The 16,101-nt window shown below is 36.0% G+C and overlaps 1 protein-coding gene across 3 annotated transcripts in view; it reads left to right on the top strand.

Moving 5' to 3' along the window:
- Window positions 1-16,101, top strand: part of LOC150092757 (uncharacterized) — a 480,655-nt gene that overhangs the window by 14,571 nt on the left and 449,983 nt on the right. For 2 of the 3 annotated variants that reach the window (XM_090414391.1, XM_090414389.1), the window contains exon 2: window positions 12,062-12,340. The exons of the other annotated variant lie outside the window; for it this stretch is intronic. The gene's annotated coding sequence lies outside the window, so the exon portion shown is untranslated. The remainder of the gene's footprint in view (window positions 1-12,061; window positions 12,341-16,101) is intronic. 3 annotated transcript variants of the gene reach the window in all.

Here is a 16,101-nt window from a genome sequence, read left to right as displayed (position 1 = left end):
TATGTGCCTTAATTCTTAGTTTTGAGTGTCATTTCGGTATTGATGCTAGTAGAAATTACTAGCAAAATAATAGCATGGTAACTACAAGTTATTTTTATGTGTAACTTGTAACTTATGCTTTATTCTGTCATTCAAGTTTTGATAACTTTTCTGATGGAAAATATTTTTGAAAATGATATTTTCAGAATGTTGATAATGAAGAAGACATTATTTAGAACATAAGATGAGTAGATTACCACATATCTTATCTTATAAACTCTAAATAATGCCTTCATCAGTTGCACCAGAAATATAAAAGGCAGGTTTTAGCAGTTCAGTGTGATCAGCAATTAGCCTATGAGGCTAAGAAAAATAGAATTCTTTCAATATGTGGCTCTTAGAAGAATGACTTGGAGGATGTTAGTGAAAAATGGTAACCACTGTGGAGGAGGTAACTGATATTAATGAACTTATTAATATAATAAGTTCATTAATATCATTAATATTAACTGTTATTATATATTAATATTAAATTATAGGGATGAAATACCTTCATGACCAATTCATAAAGGTATTTCATCCCTATAATTGTGTGAAGTGCCAATGGAGGGATAGGTACTCAAATCATCTACCCAACTCCCCCTCCCCCAAAAAAAGATTAAATCCTGAGTGTGCTACTGTGTCTGATAGATATCTGCAAGTTGTCTATAGGGATATAGTGTTGTGGAAGAAGAAAGCTGCTATTGGGGGCTTGTTTTTTTTGGGGGGGGTCATTACTGTTTACGTTTATGTTAATGATATTTGGAAAGGTCTAAAGTAGTTTTATTCAGATGTTACAAAGAACTGTGAGGAGTAAAGCAGATTGCTTTACAGGATGATCTGAATTAACTATGAGTATATTTTCTAGTTCATTCTTCCGAAGTGTAACGTTTTAAGAATTCAATAAGCAGAGTTGGAATGCACATTATACAGTTGGTTGGGATATCTTATAGGAGGTGGCAGATATGGGAGCTTAGGGTGGTGGATAAGAAACTAAAATTTAGAGGATACAGTTGCTAAAATTATGAGAACATTACAATGGATTGTGTTAATGATGTAGAATTTTTGTAGATGACTGACATGCAAAAGTAAGGAGGTTGTGATTCCCTTATTAATACCCTACATTAGGTGTTGATCAGGCTGCATATGGATTACTGTGTTCAGATTGTCACCTGGTTTTCATGGACTGTTAAGGGTTCAGAGGTCATTGACCAATGTGGCTTCTTGTCTTTGGAATGTTGTATATGAAGAAAGCTGAAATGCATTCTGCAGAGCTCCATGAATGGATGCAGAAGGGAAGTTGAAACATTGGTAAGGGATTGTTTGCTGGATTAATGTGAGAGTTTTTTTCATAGAATGGTAGGGTGAGGGGTGGAAACCAACAGAGCAAGAGGCCATTCTTGGAAGATGTATAAACAGGTAGTGAGGAGTTGGTGTCTTGCATGGAGGTGAGTGGCACAGTTTGCCATTGAATCTGGAAACTGAATGAGTTAAAAGAATGGTTTGGTGAGCAATGTGGGACTTCCTGTGATGAGTCTTGACTCCATTACTTACTAAGAATGGCTTTTTTAATCTCATTATTTCAAAATGGAATTTAATTGTAGATTTCAGCTACTTAAGTGCTGCAGACATACCTGAGTATGATATTTGGTTTGAGAATTTTTGAGTTTAGCATTCCTGGGATTTTGAATGTATTTTGAGTTATGTTTTAAAAGCAGTAATTGTCATTAAATTTATTCACATTCCATACATTTTGTCCTGTGGTTTGGCATCATACATAGCATAGCTGCAGTTAACTCAATAGTTGGTTGTTAACGTTGTTTGTCAAGGCCATGCAGAACATCTTGTCTTTTAGACATATGACATCTAAAGAAGCTTTTTACTTTGATTTCTTAGTGGAGTTTTTAATTTCTCAAATACTAGATAGTAAGCTGATTGTTTGCAGAATCTCATTGGCAAATGCACTTAAATGCCTGCTGAAGTTTTATGTCATACAATTTAAAATTCATTTATTGTGATTATCTGAATACAAGTTTCCTGTATGTTTATGTTACAAATACAAGTTACCTACATTTTTATTATATTTGACAAAAGAAGTGGTTGATAACACTCATCTAACATGTAGAAAGAGTGCAGCAGTTAAGTTCAGTCTGACATGCAGTTGAGTGCATGGTTATTGGCATAAAAAAAAAAAAAAAAAAAAAAAAAAAAAAAAAGAGAGAGAAACAAAAGGATTTTGATGGATCATCTGAAATGAGAAATTTCTGTGAAGATGGTTACATGAATTTTGAGTGAAGATCAAAAGCAACAGGGGGCTTGATTTACGTTTAAGTGTATTTTCCATCGATATTCTGCAAACAATCAACTTACTGTAATTTGAGAAATGTTTGTTCTGATTTTTCTTATAATTGGCTGTCTATTTTTGATTAGTTATTACTTGTGATGAAAGTTGATGCTTTCAGTAAAACTCCAAAACAAAACACCTAAGTGTGCAATTAAGAACACATTTTTACCAAGACTGAAAAAGGTGTGAATGCCATGATTGTCGATCAAGAGGTTTTTTCCTCTCCCATAAGTGCATAGCTCACTTTGAATTAATTAAACAAGAGAGTGAACCAACATTGTTATTTAGAAGTGCTGGCAAGGTTACATAAAGCCAGTGGTGTGTTGGGACCGGCTCATGCGAGCCGGTTGTTAAAATTTTTCAAATTTAGCGAACCATGTTTTTTAAGTTGGGCGAGCCGGTTATTAAAATTCTTTATGAAAGGATGGATGATGAATGGTGGTATATACTTTTCCTCGTAAATATTTTGAAATTGTATAATAAACACTTACATATATTATTATTATAATTATTATCAAAAATAAATGCATAAAGGAGAATTCACAAAACACAAACTATATTTACAAACTGGAATTTGGAAACGATTTTATTTACTAAACAATGTCTGTATTCATTAAAACATAAACACGTTATCAAAACTCCCAGTTATTTGAATAAACAATAATGCCTTATTTTTTGATGAATTTCCAAGAACTTGCAACATTAAGTTCTTGGAAATGCAACATTGTTGCACTATCGATAAATACAAAAATTTGTCGCGATGGCTACAGTCTCTGGTCATTTGATCGACTACGAGTGGTAATATTAGTGTTACATTTTTTTTTTGTTCAGGATTTCATTTGATAATAGGTAAGTTGTAGGTAATATAGGAAAATTTTCTTTAATATATGTTTTTATTTCGTTTTTTCTTTTTTTTTTTAATAATTAAAATAATTTTAATCAGGGTTAGAGTTTTGCCGTAGAAAAAGTGGATAGCCGTTAGTTGAAAAAATGAAAGAGAATGAAACTTCTTAAACATTAAAAGGACAAAATTTGAAGAAACAAAGACATCTGAAGATACAATAGAACTTTGTGAAGAATCAAATTTTTCATAAAGCGAGCCGGTTGTTAAAAATTTACTAACACACCACTGCATAAAGCATAAGTCTCTTCATAATTATTTGGCAAAAGTTCAAGTCTCTTCATAAGAAGAGACTTGAACTTTTGCCAAATAATTAGATCATCCATCGCAACAGTGCCCTTGCACATGATACAGTAGCCATCTGTGAGGTCATGGCTAAAAAAACTCACAAAATTGTACAACCAGACACACCTTGTGACTTTGGCTGTTTCCAACTGATGAATGCCTTAAAAGTTCAGATTTTTTGAATCCATGATATGATAACAGTAACAAAAAGCATTCTGGAAGAAGAGTAGCTACTAGTGTACAGGTAAGGAAATATAGTTTATATGTCTGCATTTCAAGAATTTGTCACACCTTTTAATTGGGCACTGTAAGGTTTATCAATTTAAAAGGAAGAATGGAGTTCATGGTCTTCAGCAAAGCCATGAATAGGATTTGAAATTGGCAAGAATTGGTCATTTGTACATAGGACCAACTTTTAAACACATTTTGAACTTCATAGGCATGTGGAGATATCTATTATAAATATAATTCAGTTAATGTATTTTCCTGTCTTTATCTGCTATCTGGAAGAAAATATTTATTTTTCCTATTGCAGAAGAAATCTGGCCAATGTGTTACATGGTTAGTATCTTTTTCTTGGAATAGTAAAGATGGTGGGAAGTGAGCATGTTGATTGTAAGTCATAAAAATTGTGAAATCAGACCAATCATCCAATTATGAAGCCCCCATTGTGTGTAATAGAATACTATAAGAATAACATGAGCAGTTGAAAGCGCAGACATAATGTTTGTTCTGTGGTGAGGGTTTGGGTGAGGAATTGAAGTGGTAACGTAGAAAGTTCTGTTTTCAACTCTTGTACATAACTTCTGAATTCTTGGTCACTGCATGAAGTAAATACAGGAAAAAAACATATTTGAAGATTTTCAACTGACTTTCATAAGTGAAATTTTTCAAATCTTCATCTGCCTAGAGCAACCACACTAAAATGAGATGTATCATCTGGTGACCAGTATCCTTGCATTGAAAAGAACACATTTCCTGTACACATTCTTATTGATTTAAAAAATCCACACAGTATTCTGGTGGGTGTCCAAATACCTCATTTGAAGAGAGAGAGAGAGAGAGAGAGAGAAACAAAAAGGAAATAGAGCAGAATGTGTGACAAATGTTGGGTGCTCTATTTAGAAAAATATATAATTACTAAATTTTGAAAATATGATGGATAGGGATGATACAGAATGCTTTAGTGTTGTATAAAAATACAGAGCAAGATTTTGAATTAAATTGAAATTTGTGTCACAATTTAGATTAACTTTGAACTGAAGAAAAAAAACAAAAAAACTTTAGTTTTACCTGCGACTCTTATAATTATAAAAGAAAATGGGTAAGAAAGGAGAGTTTGGTTAGCCAATATATTCCCATCAGTGAAATGGTTATGAAATTCTTGTAAACGTCACTCCTACATCTGCCTATATAAGTTATTGCTGTGCTGGTTAGAGTTAGAAGGAACCTTAATGCTCTTTTTGAATAGCTGGAAATTGTATTTGGAGAATTACAGTTATTTCAGAAAACAGACAAAAGAATTAGTTATTGAACTATAATTTGATGTTGGGCAGCAGCTGCTTATGTTACGATGGGCTTCAGGAAAGGGGGAAATGATGTATGCCAGTTTCAAACAGCATTTATGAAAGTGGTTATTGAAAAGGTAAAAGTCAAAAATACTTCCTGTGACTGAATTACCATCTTTTGGACATCATCAGATTTTAGAGATGCTTTTATGCCAATCCCAAATTTTTTGTGACGCCCACTCACAAAAAGTTATAAACCTATAAATACATCAGTACTATATGTGAAAAAACTATTTCTTTCTGTTTTTTTTATCATTAAATTCCTGATATATATCCTCAGGAGGAATACAGAATATTATGGTAGTACTTAGAAAAGTTTGACATCACTAACTTCCTATTGAAGTTAAAAATGTCTGTCAGGACTCAAATATTGTCAGATCTAAGAAGACCAAATATATACGGCACTTACTGTATCAATACGCCTAGATCTTGATCTTCTTTTTCTGGGTCTTTTTCCTGCTATCCTAGCAAAAAAAAAAAAAAAAAAAAATTGTTTGCTAACCTTTCCTCTCCCATGCTGTTAAAGCATCCTGAATGCTAAGAATATTGAGTTCCTAATATCTTTGTTTTCAATATGATTCTGCTATTGGTGCAAACTTTTTACTCCCTTAATATTTCTTAGAACTGTCATATCTGCAGTCTCGAGTTCTATTTTTATTAATGAAGACAAAACATGGAACTTTCTCAAACTATTTCAGCCTCCAGTTATTGGATCAGTGATATTACATTAGGTAGTGAAATCGATTTCTCACCCAAAAGACAATCATATCAAACATCCATGCATACAACTGGATTCAAACCCACAATCTGTTAATTGAATCATGGTTATTCTAACTGCTTTGTTAGGCAGATCTTATTTTAAGGATAGGTAAATTTGGGATTTGTATATTAGTATCTGGGCAAGTGAAAAGTAATCTTAGTTAAGCTTACAGAATGTTTATGGAGCCTGAGGAAGCTATACATGTTATGCATTTGTGCTAGGAGAGGTCAGAAGTTTCAGTTCAAGAAGAAATATCTGATCTTGTCTGATATGCATTAAGATGAATTGATCCTTTTTATGAGAAGGCAAAACTGTTTTGGTAGCAGTAAAAGTAATATCCTCATCCCATTAAAAGAATGGTATGAAGTTGAATGTTAAAGGTACTGGTTTAAAAGGTTAAAACTTAATGTGTGAGAACTGCAATGTTTATGAAATAAGGAGGAGAAATAGAGCGTGCCATCATTAAAATCTATAGATGGAGTTTAAAATCTGTCAATGGAGGAGAAAGAGAATAGGAGAATCCAAAAGCATTCCTACATTGGTAGGGAAACTTGAAGAGAAGCCATCTAATCTTTAAAGTTACCTGTGGCATGACTTCTTTTGCTATGCCCTTATCCCGTGTTAAATGGGGTCGGTGTTCCCATCTTTAATCTGCTTCCTCCAGGTTCTCCGGTCCAGGGCGTCTTCCCGACTCCATCCTTTCTCTGTAAGATCCTCTGCCACCTTATTCCTCCACCTGAGCTTGGACCTGCCTCTTTCCCTCCACCTCCATGCACTCCACTCGTTTACCAACATACTCCTCTCTACATGACTGAACCATCTCAGCCTGCTTTCTTGTACCTTCTTACCGATCGGTCCCACCTTGACCGTCTCTCTGATGTAGTCATTCCTTATCCTGTCCTTTGTCACACCACTCTTCCATCTCAACATCCACATCCCTGCCATCTCCATCTTCCTCTCCTGTGCCTTTGTTATAGGACACATCTCCACACGATGAAGCATCGCTGGCCTCGCCACCATCTTATACAGCTGTCCTTTCATTTTACAACTCGCTCTCTTGTCGCACAGGACTCCGCTCATCTTCCTCCAGTTCATCCAGCTGCATGTTATTTGGTGCTGTATTTCCTCATCCAGGTCTCCATTCCTCTCGATGACTGACCCGAAGTACTTGAATTTCTTTTCTGAAGTTAACCTTTCACCCTGGAGTCGTATGACCATATCCTCGCCACTCCCTGTTAACATATATTTGGTCTTCACCCAGTTAATTCTCATGCCTCTCTCCTCCAATACTTTTCTCCACTCTTCCAGGGTCTTTTCAAGCTTCTCTCAGGATGATTTGCAAAGAACAATGTCGTCGGCAAACATCATGCTCCATGGTGCCTCTCTCTTGATATCCTCCACTAGTACATCCATGACCAGGTCAAAGAGGTTGGGGCTCAGAGCTGATCCCTGGTGGAGCCAGACCACAATGGGGAACCCCTCTGTCATGCCGACACTAGACCTGACCTGAGTTTTCGCTCCCTCGTACATCTTCTTCACCAACCTCATGTACTTCTCCAACACCCACCTCCCTCTTCCTCATACACCTTCATACCTTCTGCCTGGCCACTCTGTCGTACACCTTTTCCAGGTCTATAAACACCATATGCAGCTCCACTTGCATCTCTATATTTCTCCATCAGTCGCCTTAACGCAAATATCGCATCCGTTATCCCTCTTCCTGGCATAAATCCAAACTGCTCCTCGCCAATTTTTGTTTCCTGCCGTATCCTTCCTTCAATTACTCTTTCCCATATCCTCAACATGTGTGACATCAGCTTGATCCCTCTATAGTTGCCACAATCCTGAACATTTCCTTTGTAGATTGGGACGAGAATGCTTTTCCTCCATTCTTCTGGTATCTTTTTCTGTTGGGCTATTTTCCTCATCAGATCCCATAACATGTCTGCACCCTCGCTTCCCAGACTTCTCCACACTTCTCCAGGTATCTGGTCTGCCCTCACAGCCTTCCAATTCTTCGTTTTTCTTAGTACCCAAAGCACTTTCTCTCTGCTGATGTCTTGCACCGATCCCTCGTTTACCTCTCCATCCTCACACCTCTCTCTTGGATTCTCCTCATTTAGCAGATTACGGAAATATTTTTCCATCTTCCTCTGATTTTATCCTCTTCTTGTAGTACTACTCCTGAGGCGTCTTTATCTGCTTGACTGATGTTATGTCTTTCGAGGCCTTATCTCTAGCTTTCGCTATTCTCAGCAACAACTGAGCTTCACCACCGTTTCTCTCCAGCACTTCATAAACCTCGTCTTTGCCCTTGCCACAGCTCTCTTTGCATTTTTCTTCGCTAATCTATATGCCTCCTTGTTGGCTCTAGTTCCAGTCATGTCCCATTTTTTCTTTTGTCTCTTTCTTTTCCTTGATCTCCAACTGCACTTCCTCATTCCACCACCATGCCTCCTTATCCTCGGGCGGTCCCTTTCCTGATGTTATACTGAGCACCTCTTCTCCAATTTTTCTAATAATCCGACTATTCCCGTCCCGCCATTCTTCCACATCCTCTATAACTTCATTTCTTTTAGTACCTTTTCTTTAAACTTATTCCTTGGGCCTTCCTCTTCCAATTTTTACCGCTTTATTTTCCTATCTTTCTGCCACTTCCGTCTATCCTTCTTTTCCCCTTTTATATCACAGTCTATCACAACCAACCTGTGCTGTGCCACCACACTTTCTCCATTAATCACTTGACAGTTTTTCACCTCCTTCAGATGTTTCCTACGGCACATAATATAGTCAATCTGACTCATTCTATCCTCGCTCTTATAGGTTATCAGGTGTCCAACTCTCTTCTTAAACCACGTGTTAGCTATAGCCAAGTCGAAGGCCACAATGTGCTCTACAATTCTTTTACCTTCTTCATTTCTTTCTCCACTACTCCAAACCCCGTGCACCCTTTCTTCACCACTTCGTCTTCCTACATGCCCATTCAGGTCTGCTCCTTGATCACTCTCTCACTGTCAGGTATTCCCATTACTACCTGGTCAAGTTCTCTCCAAAATGCCTCTTTCTCCTCCTCACTGCGATACTGTGTGGCTACACTCCACAAGTAGGTTGTGGTGAGGAGGAGAAAGAGGCATTTTGGAGAGAACTTGACCAGGTAGTAATGCTTCCTCCCTGCTTCCTCCAATCTCTAGCTTAACACTCATATTCTGATCGTTCTTCCTGCACACTTCGCAGACTCCACCCTTCAGCTCCTTGTCGATGATGATTCCAACTCCTTTTCTTCCATTCTCATTTATCCCTCTGTAAAACTGTTTATATCCTTCAGCCAGCTTCTTTGCTTTGTTGCCCTTCCACCTTGTCTCCTGTACGCACAAGATCTTCAGCTTCCTTCTTCTCATCATGTCTGCTATCTCCCTGCCCATCTCATTCATCGTACCCACATTCAGTGATCCGATTCTTACTTTACACACTCTCTCTTTCTGTTGGACTCGCTTCTTTAGCTGAACCCGTCCTTGGTTCGGTAGCCCAAGCCCACTTCTCACAGTCCTCGGGTGACGGAACTGCGCGTCTCTTACAGGGGACGCCCTAGCCGTTGTCCTTTCTTCGTTATTTGACATTTCATCCCTGGTTTTGGCATATTTTTTTTGCGGCTGGATGCCCTTCCTGATGCCAGCCCTCCCCATTTATCTGGGCTTGGAACCATTACCGAGATGGGCTGTTTGTCCTCCCCAGTAGCTGGGTTGCCTGTGGCATGACTATAAACAATAAATTACATGATAACCACAGTAATTAACTTTAATGAAATGAAAGTACAGATATTTCATACTGAAAATAACAGTACATGATCAGTGTGTAGAAACTAGCAATTCAAAGAAACAGGAATACAAGGTACATACAGGAGTCAGTGGTTTAGCAATTAAAAACCACGTGCTAGAAATTAATATTAACAAATAATATTATTAAAAAAAATTATTAAAAACTGTTTTTGATGGTTACATAAGATAAGAATCTCCCAAATTTTTGGGAAAGAGAAACAATCGTTGTAATTCAGATTTGGCCGATATAAAAGAGTTTCTCAACTTTCTTTGAAAAGGCATTCATATTTAAACTTGCTTCTATGGAGAAGAGCTTCATGCCACTGGATACTGTGTTTAGTGTCAATACCATGTTGTGCCAGATCAGACTTTTGAGGTTTCATGTATTCGATATAATATTGATATTCATTAATTATTTTTTCCACAGAACAGCCTATCTGCCCAAAGTATGTTAGATTATTCACAAGGTATTATCTGGTAAATGCCAGCTAATGATAGAGGTGACAGTTTGTCTTTTGTAGATGGCAACAGATGAGAAATTTTGTTGATAGGAAAATATCAATGAGATGGTACTTCATGATGGTGGGAATGAGATGATACTTCAAGATTCTACCAATCGGTTCAGAGATGCCAGAAATATAAGGGATTGGAACTCTGCAGTCTGTTGAAGAATCCTGAGATGTTGGAACATAGGAGTCAGTTATCTCCTGGATTTGATTACAGTTGTAACCATTAAATTCCATTAATGTTTTGATTACTGTGGTTATCTTGTAATTTATTGTTTAGAGAAGCCATCTGTTATTACATGCAGTGAATAATCAGAAGGAGAGGGAAAAAACTGGCTGTTCAATTACAAAGGGTAGAAAGCAGACCATAAAGATGGCAATTTGGTGAACACTCCTCTATACTAAAACTTTGTCAACTGCCTTGGAAATATCAAGTTCAGTAGTCCAAACATTTCCATGGTGCATGTCAGATGCAGATGATGTAAGGAAGGCAGTCTTGAGCATATCTGCTGCTAATTTTCAATTAAATGGAGGATTTTCTGATCAAGTTGATATTTGACTGTTCTCTGCCAGGTTGACAAGAAAAAGACCCAGAGGAAGACCAAGATATAGCCGGATTGATACAGTAAAAAGTGCCTTAGAAGATAGAAATATAAGATCTAATAATGCTGAAGTCTTGACAGGTAACAGACCTGATTTGGGGAAAAATTGTAGATGGGAAGTTAGTATTGATGTAATTTTTCATGTAGTACTATCATATCCTGTACACCCTCTTGAGGGTATATATCAGGAATTTGATGATGGTGATTGTTTTAGAGGAGGCAGAAATGAGGGCAACTCATCTTTAGGGTCATTGTTTAATGGTATGCTTTCTTGCTGTAAGGTAAATGCCAACTGGGTATAAAAGATAATACAAGATAAGTGTTGGTTGTAGACCTAGTAGCATTCCATCCTACATCTTAAGTGGGGTGGAATGCTACCAGGAGCCTTTTTTTGGTATTGAAGTTATTAAAGAAATCTGAAGAATCTTTAAGAACCTCCAATCACACCAGGAACAGTATATGGCAGGCCACATAAAGCATGCATTATATTGTTCCTATTGTGGTTGGAGGTGATTTGCTATAGAATTGGAAGAGAAGAATGGCATACATACATTATGCCATAAATTCAAGGCATACATTAATCTTTTTTTATCCTAGCTCATACCGAATATCCATTGCTGTCATTCATTTAGCCAACTATTTCTGTTTTCATCTTGTCAAACAAGTACCCAAAAGCATGCTGAAAAAGGTTATTTTTGGCATGATAGAGCACATTATTACATAACATCCCATTGGATCCCAGGAAGACTACACATTGCTACGTGATGTACCATCTACAGACTGTATAACCTCATCTCTCACATCAAAAACTGAACAAATCTATACTACAACCAAAGTAAGCTGCCTCTAGCTAGTAATTGAGCAGCTCGCTTTGATAATTATAGCCATCTTATAAGTCAGGAAAGTTTGTTTTTATGTAAATTCCATTCCACAAAACCTATTATTATGCTTTCTTTTTATTGGGTGGACTGAAGGTTAGATATTTAGTGATTGCGTTATGATTAGTCAAATAACAAAGCAAATAATTTGAATATATTTCTGTGTGTATTTGAAAATATTGATTTTCATTGTATGAGTTGAGTTAACGTTTTTACAGAGGAAGTTAGTGGCATACTTCGTGAAGTCTTGTTTGTCTCTAACTGTAATTAAACCATTGTATAAAGATTTCATCAAAAGACAATGTTCATTTAAGATTTGGTTTACTATATAACATACAGTTTTAATTTTTCCCCTCCCCATTTATAATGATTTTACTCTTCTAGTTTATGTCAAAAGAAATGTTGCCAAGAAAGTTACTTTGAACAACTTCAGTAACATGAAGCTGAAGGTCGATCTCTGATGTTTAGGGTTTGAAATCAGTGCCAAATTTTTCTGTGATACTGAAAATTTCATTTACAACTGAGTGTATACCTAAAAATAGGTCTAAAGAACTTGAATTCAAAAGCATTTAAAGACATATCTCGACTTCTCCAGCATTTAAGATTTCGTTACTATATGTATCTTTCCTTGTTAATCTAATACATTTGGAACAACTTTAAAAGGTATGGAATATCTTTTATCACTTATGTTAGCTTTAATTTTTAATTAATAAAGATTAATTTTTAAAGTGCTTTTGTATGACTTCTTGTGGAACATCTGAGGTATGATCTTGAATAATTAAGATTTGGATGTCAGCTTTAAACAAAGAAGAAATATGCTTGACTGTTGCATATCTTTGCTAATTTTTATTTCACATATGGTAGTGTTGATACACAGGTGAAAGATGAACCCATTAAGATTCCAATAACATTCCATATATAAAACATCTCTTTCCAGGACTTGGCAGCAGTATAGGCACAGGGGAGAATTGAAAGCAAAACATATATTGGATCCTATTTTAAAATCATACTATTGAGAATTTTGTGAAAATATTGCAGTTTAATTCTTTAAAGCCCTTGCATGATCGTTCGGTGGACTGTCACATCAAAGAACCTGGCTTCATTGAAACTAATGCTGTGATTGGCAAGTTATCCTATCTATATAGTGTTTGCTCTTTGACTGGTTTGTCTTGTGGGATAAACTCTTTTTCTGGGGAATGTCTCTGTATTAGACTAGTTTCACCTTCAATTGAAAGACTTATAAAGGTTCTTCATATCTTAGGATTCAATCTTGTCTTTCCATCCATCAGGCATTATCGATTGAGCTATGGAGGTTCTGCAGTATGTTCAGATTTTACAGTATTGTAAATATATATTAAATGGTATATCTTTTTGTTCTAAATGTAAATTGTTTTCATATATAAGTTTAAATAATATTTCACTCAGTGCATAGATACTTCTGTTAGTGAACTTATGATGGGTCTTCTTTCATCCAGGAACATAAATTAGTTTATTTGTAATAAGAAACTACATAGCTAAACTGAAATAATTCTTTAAGAACTGTGTAGATATTGTAATATGTTTCAATTTTAGTGGTTCTAGTTTGTTATGCATTTTGCTGCAGATCATCAGTATAGCATTCAGCCCATGCTATGACTGATGTTTGTTTTGTGAAGTGATTTGGTTTACTATATAACATATTCACAGTTTTAATTTTTCCCCTCCCTATTTATAATGATTTTACTCTTGTAGTTTATGTCAAAAGAAATGTTGCCAAGAAAGTTACTTTGAATGACTTCAGCTTCATGTTACTTCATGATCAACAACTAACTTTTAGATACAGAAATACTGAAGAGATAAAGAGCAGAAGTAAGTTAGAGGAATCCGTATAAATTCCAAAATATTTGTTTACTATGTGATCTGAGAACTATAAACTGTGATGATATTAAAGGAGGTAGGATACAGTTATTCTTAAATTAGGATATTTCATGTTTTAAATAGCAAATATGATACTACTTCATTAAGTTGCAGGAAACTATAATAGTTGTAGCAAAGAACTTGAACTTTAAGGCAGCATCATTCTGAATTTGTATGCCATTCTGGAAAAATGAAAGTATATCCACGAACTATTCATCAATCCCTACTGAGTTTTATACAGATTCCAAAATATATTAAATTGGTTCCAAAACAGTGCAGTATTTTAGTTGATGGCAATATTGAAGCATAAAAATTACATTTTGTAAATTTTTTATATATCTGGTCCACACACGGAACGCCACAAGACCTATAACACAGTAGTGCCATGTGTGGGCAAGAGGAATAGAAGAAAGGAGAAGTCTGTTCACATTTTGCTTGAACAGCTGAGGGTTGTGATTTTTGGAGAAGGCAGAGTGTGTGTGGGGGGGGGGGGGGGGGAAAGGAACTGTTCCAAAGGACATAAGTAGATGGAATAAAAGAGGGGGGCAGTGAAGTTGGTTTAGTGAGTTTTAAGATGGACTCTCAAAGCATGTTGGTTAGCAGTGGCTCTCATTTTAATGATTTTGAAGGAGAGTGGAGGAACAATAGTGACCAGTTCAGCAGAGCTAAACTAATCCATGAAAGTATCTGTGGAGAAGACAGCACAAAACAAACTGAACATCCATGAGATAGAGAGAGAGGAATTGAAGTGAGTCTGTGAGAGAGGGATCATTGATTAGCTGGATTGCTCTCTTCTGGATGGGAAATATGTAGAGAATCTGAATTGGAAATAATTAGTGAAATTTCTTTGAGATTTTTTTATTTTTTTTATTTCAGAGTTCTTAAGATTTAATATTGTATTACATCGTCATCATACTGAAATATAAAGTTGTTTAATAAAATTGTTACTTAGCTAGTCAACTTGTACAATTCACTTCGTGCTTCATGGAGTATATGGGGGGGGGGACTGGAAAATTCTGATAAACACCTAGAACTAAAATGATATTAATCAACTGATGTAACCACAAGAAAGAACATATCTTAAAATCCTTTAAACCCCATGTTTCATCTGATATAACCATTCAACTGTTATATCAGACGGTTATATCAGTTGCTTTAATATAATTTTTGTTCTGGGTGTTTATCAGAACTTTCCAGTCCCCCCAACCCCCAAGTATAATTTATCTTATTATTTTGTTTTACATAATTTTTTTTAAAATTCTATGTTTTTCCTTAGTTCTAATGGATTTTGAAGATAGTGCACTATATGGGATACTCTATGCAAAATTTGACTTTCAGAATATCAGATTATTAAGAAAATTTGGTTTGCAACTCAATTGTTAAAAGATGTGGCAATCTTATGCAGTTGCATGGAGACTTGAACTGGTGGGTGGTATGAAGATTCGATTCCTGTTTGGTGACCAGATTGCCTAACAAGAAGCAAACTGGCCCAGGTTGGAAATGGAGCAGACAAAAGCTTCCATGTTGTGCAGTGGCGAGATTGAATCGGCATTGATCACTAGCCAGAACAATAAAACCAGACTTGGTTATTTTTTTTTGCCTTTTTGCTTGACTGAATTCGTAACATACTTACTTTTATGGATCACATGCCAACAGCCTAGATTCAAATCCCACTTTGAAAATGAATATTTGTGAATGTCTTTTAGAAGGTAGGTGAACTTTCTTGCATGGTTGATTCACTGTCCTTCTTTGTAGGCCTAAAGTAGCTTTAAAATGTTCCATTTTGGTCTCTAAAGTCAGGAATTAGCCAAAGATTTGGTTTTGCTTTGGTATTTGGCTGATTCTGCATGTTTTTCAAAGATTCAATATTTGGCTGGCCAAAGCAGAAAAATTCCTGTTCTATATGTCATTGCAAAACACAATGAATCGGAAAACGTCCCCCCCCCCCCATGTTCCATAATTGCATACAAAGGCTTGTTTCATTTGATATAGGTTTCATTTGATACAGGCATTTTCTTCATCAAATTCCTGACATGTACCCTCAAGGGTGTACAGGATACGATAGTACTACATGAAAAATTTACATCATTACTACCTTCCTATCTATAATTTTTCTCCAAATTAGTCTTTTACTTGTCAACACTCCAACATTATCAGATCTTATATTTCTATCGTCTAAAGCACTTTGTACCGTATCAATCCACCTATATCTTGGTCTTCCTCTGGGTCGTTTTCCTGCCAACCTGGCAGAGAACACTTGTTTTGCTAATCTTTCCTCACCCATTCTGTTTAAGTGACCATACCAGCTCTGCTATCCTGGATGTTGACAATGTCAGGTTCTTTCCTAATATCCTTGTTTTTAATATGATATTGCCATCGATGCCATCTGTTCACGCCTCTAATCTTTCTCAGGACTCTCATATCTGCGGTCTCTAGTCTTTGGTCAAGTGTTTTACTTCTGAACCAGCTCTCAGATCCATAAGTTAAAACTGGTTTGAATACTGTCTTGTTTAGCTGTATACAATTTC

Source organism: Typopeltis vanoorti, chromosome 25 (assembly GCF_054136105.1).
Source record: "Typopeltis vanoorti isolate ZY-2024b chromosome 25, IOZ_Tvanoo_1.0, whole genome shotgun sequence".
Lineage (NCBI taxonomy): Eukaryota > Metazoa > Arthropoda > Arachnida > Uropygi > Thelyphonidae > Typopeltis > Typopeltis vanoorti.
Note: the sequence above shows the minus strand (reverse complement) of the source record. Positions and strands in the feature narration are given on the sequence as shown.